Source organism: Desmodus rotundus, chromosome 3 (assembly GCF_022682495.2).
Source record: "Desmodus rotundus isolate HL8 chromosome 3, HLdesRot8A.1, whole genome shotgun sequence".
Taxonomy (NCBI): Eukaryota; Metazoa; Chordata; class Mammalia; order Chiroptera; family Phyllostomidae; genus Desmodus; species Desmodus rotundus.
In genome coordinates, this window is record NC_071389.1 from 133,464,019 (window position 1) to 133,470,023 (window position 6,005).

Genomic DNA, 6,005 nt, shown 5'->3' on the forward strand with positions numbered 1-6,005 from the left:
ATTCTCATAAGCTTGAAATATTTACATGTTTTCTCCCATCGGCACTTTGTAGACAGCCTGGAGTATCAACAGTGATCTTCTCTGACAAATCGTCCAGTGCACATTAGGAAAGAGCGTATTGTTTGCTTTCATTTCTTCTTTCAGACAAAACTGACTAGTGTTCTAGCAGATTTTAGCCTGTGCTTTTTACCTGCAAACATTTCGCTTTCAAAAACTTGCTTTGAAGAGAGCAAGTTTTATATGTTCTAGGCACAAAATAAAAGCACATATTTGTTTGGGGGGGGTCTCATTTGTATGTAATACATTTGCTTGATAGAATTAAGGAGATACTCAAATCATTGACACAAGGGTAGAATTTTGCCACAGAGAAAGCATTGTTAACTGCTTGGCCAAAATGTCTACAAAGAAATGCGCTTTTAAAAATTATCTATGGTGTACACAGTTGAAAGCAATATACCTCATAAGATGGTTGCATTCAAGCAGTAAGTCATATAGTAAATATTTAGTACTAGGCAATGTATTACAGGGTTGAGAAAGACCGGTGGAGGAGACACAGACCCTGCTCCAAGTAGCTTACTGCGTAGAGAGCTAGAAAATTGGTAACTTTTATACCATGTGAAAAATAAAAAACCTTTCTGGAAAATGTGACATCAAGAAGGCAAATAACACAGGTAGGTGAAACAGTGCATTCTAAAAAAAGGAAAAGCCGTGTAGTACTTTGCCCAGGAGAGTGGAAAAGGCTAAGAGTGCTTTGCTATGACCAGAGCCTGCTTTAGGGGCGAAGATGGCAAGTGCTGAAACGGAAGTCTTTTATTGTGTTGAGACTGTTCCTAGATTATGAAAATTGCTTTAGTAAAGCACGAGATAAACAGAATAATGGACTCTTAGATTATAAAGAAATTTTAGACACTTTTACTAGTCCCGTGTGTTAGACATATTCTCTGACACATCACTGATAGGTGAACATTCTATCCTCTGCTTAAAAAATTACGCTGACAATGAAGCCACCATCTCTCAGGCAGGCCATTTCAATGCTGGACACCTCACTCAACAAGTATTTCTTTAGGACCCCCTTTGCATCAGAGCTACAAATGCTGAACAAGCTAGATATTTCTATCCACATGAGGCTTTTGGTTAAAGGTGTTCCAGACCAATCATCAAGCAGTTATAATACAAAGTGGTAAGTGCTAAATTTATTTCAAAAATCCTTGCTATGAGTCAGGTGCTGTTTTATTTTATTTATTTTATTATAAAATATACGTAATGAAATTTACCACTTAAACCATGTTTAGTGTAAAATTCATTGGCAGTTCCATTCCATTGCTGTATAATCATCACCACTATCCTGTGCTGTTTTAAATGCTTGGAAAATACCAACTCATTTAAAAAACAAAAACCTTAAAAAACCGATATTATTATGTTCATTTTACAGATGGAAAAACTGAGAAAAAGTGGGAATGTTAATGGGGGAGACCTGAGTCAGGGAGGGACTCCCCATCCACCTCAATTCTTGTCTCACTTGCAAGAGACAAATTCAAAGGAAAGATAAACTCACACAGTGGAAATGAGACAGCAAGTTTCCTTATGAAGCACCTACGATCACAAAGCCGCAAGCAGGCGCCCAGCTAGTCCGAATGCCCCACATACAGAGGAAATAAAGTTGTTAGTAAGTTTGTTCTATACACTTGAGCTGAGGCTGTAAATGGGCACTCAGCTGTATCAGCGTTCAGGGGCTATATACTTTACTCAATTTCTGGGTCCTCCCCCCCACCTTCTAAACCTTGGGAATAATGTACAGCTACAAAGGATTTCTTTCGCAGCTAGGAAAGGCTCTGTGTATTAGTGAAATTGCTACAGAGGCCCCCTTTCCCAGCAAAGAGTCTGGGGGACTCCCCTTCTCCTGTGCTAACCCCCACTTGGGACGTTTGGAGCCCATGGCAGTCTCACTGGACCGGGCTCTGGACTGCTGAGTCAGCAGGTGAAATGTGTCTCCCTCCTCCTCCCTGCCTTAGTTCACTACCTATCCTACCAACAGGAAGATGAACTTTATTAAAATATAACGTGCCATTCATATACTTAAGAAAAATTTAAAATTCCTAAGGAAATGTACAGCACCATTAGAAAAATAAAATGAAGGAGGTGAACAGGGACAAAAAAAGGACAAAATAATGTGGTGAAAGGTAGTCTCAGGAGCTACCCAGCAGTTTGCCTCTGTCCCAAAGTCAAAACCATAAAGTCAAATATAAATCTGGGAATATTTACATGAAATGTTGACCCCTAAATTTTCATTACTCTAATATTCTTGAGCTCAGTATTTATTCGGTAAGGTAATATGTATGCAGCAATTCCTAGAAATCTTCCCCAAAAGGACAGCATTCTCCCAGACTATCTTAATTACTCCTAAAAATATATTTGTAAATATGAGTTCAGTTTATGAAAATGTGTTTAAGTCTGCTAGTAGTTCAAGAAATAAAAAGTAATAGCATTTATCTCACAGAATTATCGAGAGGATTATTATATGTGAAGCACTTATTGCTTGGTACGTTGAAAACATTACTTACTATTAGGTATTTTCAAATTAATAGTGTTAATAAATTCTACCTCATTTTCACTTATATTTACAAGAACTAAAATACATTTTTAACACTTGGCATTTTGCCAGACATGTTATGCATTCTCAGTACATACTTACTAAATTATTCTTATGACAGTGGTCTCACTAGCTGCAAGGAGCAAACCCAGTGTGTACAACTCCAGCTGTACACACCGGGGAGTACACTTTCCTGAGGGGAAATGGGAGTTCCACGGGGAGTGGTGATTATGGGATTTAATTGTTTCCTGTGCTGCAGTGTGTCAGTCCGGGTAGATTTATGCAGATTACATTACCTAGTTTTAACGAAGCCGAGCATCACAAAATTATCATGCCTTGCCAAATAGTTGAAAAGATGTTGCAGATTGTAGTTGTATAGATGCAAGTACAAGCAAACAATATCAATCATTTGATTATCATTTTCCTGGCATAAATGTTTATTTCACACTTATTTTAAAATTCATCTTATCTCATCTTTTTAGGTTTAATTTTTGCATACTTTGCTCTATTATAAAACTATACAGAATACATGTAATTGGTGCTACATCTATACTTTTGGTTCAGAGTTAGGGTTACCAACTTCCTGGTTTGTTTAGGGAATGCCTTGGGTTTACTGTGTTTTCCTATGGTCTGGGAAACCCCTCTGTCCTAGGCAAATCAGGACTGTAGGTCACTCAGCAATATATTTCTTTAACTGATAGGGGTGCATAAAAATTACAGGGAAAAATATGTATTAGAGAGAGAAGAAGGGAGAGAAAGAAAAATATCTATGTGAGAGAGGAACATCTGTGTGAGGCAGAAACATTGATCGGTTGCCTCCTGTAGGTGCCTGGACCAAGGTTCAAACCCACAACCTAGATATGTGCCCTGACTGGGAATCAACTGCAACCTTTTGGTGTGTGGGACAGTGCTCCAGCCAACTGGGCCACCTGGCTGGAGCTACAGGGACTACTTTAAACCATCTCTTCTCCATCCTGCCTAAGTGTTAAGAATGGGATAAGTCAGGCCCTGCTAACACTGACAAGTCTGATCACTTAATCTCCAAGCAATTAGGCAATTTCTGGGAATTTCAAACATAGTCTAGTAGGACAAAAGGCTCTCTAGAAAATTGCACTGCCCAAACCCTGAGTTAACTGCCTTCCTTTGTTTGAAGAGGTCAAGCCCAGAGCAGTTTGTCTAATAAATCCACTGTGAGTGAAATAGGAGGGTTACTTACTGTGACTATTAAGAGTAAGATCTCTTCAGAATAAAAGAATTCCAAGTGATACCAGGCCTCCCAAAATACCTCATCATCCTGCCAAGGGTCTGTCATTAGGATCAAAGAAATAGGGAAGGTATCTCCTTGGTCCAAATTTTTTTCTTTTTGCCAATGAAGGGAAACTCCACTAGTAAGGCAGAGGCCCCCCACCTGCCCAGCCTCTGCTCACAGCTTAAGTGTAGGTAGAACTCTCTGCAAATAGACACCCCATTTTCTGAGAACTGTCACTTCTAGCACATTCCTGTAGAAGGGTCAATTTAATACTCTGACAAATATTTCTTCAAAATCAGAGAATATAATTCTGTAAAAATTCAGTTTTCATGTGGTCTGTAGAATTTCAATAATCTAATAAGAGGAACTTGTACATGCTTGCATGAACAAGGAGACTGAAGAGGTAAGGGAGTAATTATATTAAAAAAATCAGAGGATATTTTAATTATTAATGAAAAAGTTTAATTGAAAATCCATGAAGACAACACAAGATAGAAAAGTGTATTCCGTATATGTCAATTTACTTACAGCTATTCGAAACTGCTGGTTAAGGAGCAGTTATGAATTAAAATTTTAGTAATGCAATAGTTAAATAGCAATAGTTTACTAAAAAGGCAATGACTCTGTACACGATATCAAATAGCAGTGTTAATTTTATGTGAACATGTGGCTAGACTATGGTGGCCAGTTTTTGGTCAAACACTAGTCTAGATATTGCAGTAATGTGGGTGGGCCACATTCACTCAGTTAAGAGCAAAGACAGATTTCTTGAAGAAAGATTAGTGCCTTCAGATTGCAAAATAGAAATTACGTCTTATTTTCTAGGCTTCAAACTCAAAACCACAATAGCACGTCTTACTTGAGTCTCCATCCTGCCATCTTGCCCTACAGATTCCAGACTTGGTAGCTGCCACATCAGGTAAACTAATTTCTTTTTTAAAAAAATATTTTATTTATTTGTTTTTAGACAGAGGGGAAGGGAGGGAGAAAGAGAGGGAGAGAAACAGACATCAGTGTGTGTTTGCCTCTCATGCAGCCCCTACTGGGGGCTCGGCTCACAACCCAGGCATGTGCCCTGACTGGGAATTGAACCGGTGACCCTTTGGTTTGCAGGCTGGCGCTCAATCCACTGAACCACACCAGCCAGGGCTAAACCAATTTCTTAAAATCTCTCCCCCACCCTGTTTTCCTGTTCTCTCTCACAATCTCCCCCTGTTGGTTTTCTGGAGAACCCTGACTAATGTAAGCAGATTTGAAATGAAAAATCACTTGGCTTCAATTTTAATAAAGCATCAATCAACCAGCAATGTGGAAATTCCTAGGTATTTGGCAATGTATATAAAATAACTCTCAGTTAAAAATACATTTAAAATGGCTTTTAATATTTATAGCTGAGGGAAGTTGGTTGTTTTAGTTTAGAAGGAAAAGATCTAGATAATTTAGTCCAGAGGGGTCAACAACTCAACATAAAAGAGTTTTAAACTGCATTAATGGAATAATCTGGTGGGTTTATTTAGTTATTTTTTGTCTTCAGATGAAATGCCAGAATCGAGCAATTCTTTGGTTTGTAAAGATATTGTTAACTATGCGCGTTCTACAGATAATTTGGTGTAGGGTTTTAAAAAGTGTACTACCTGCATTTGTTATCTTTTTTTAAAGGATTTTATTTATTTTATTTTTAGAGAGAGGGGAAAGGAGGGAGAAAATAAGGGATAGAAACATCAGTGTGTGGTTGCGTCTTGCATGCCCCCAGGAGACTGGCACTCAATCCACTGAGCCACACCAGCCAGGGCTGCATTTGTTACCTTATACAGGACCTATTTTTAAAAAATCTCTTAAAAGAATGATTTTAATTTGCAGAACACACGTACTTTTATCTATCAGTTTTAAAATAGAATCAATTTCCCTTTTTGTATATTCTGTTCTCATCCATTTCCACAAATATTGATATGAAATAATATGACATGTTTTCTGATACTTACATTAGTAATATTTTGTTTCTGAAAATATTGATGGTATTCTTAAAGGAAACTATTGGCATATAAGAAAAATACCTAACATCTGCAATGTGTAGTTCTGTAGGTCTGTTGTAACTGAAAGGACTATTTAAAATATTGTAGAATGGGATTTCTGATGCATATAAAATTGTAATTTCAAATGAATACC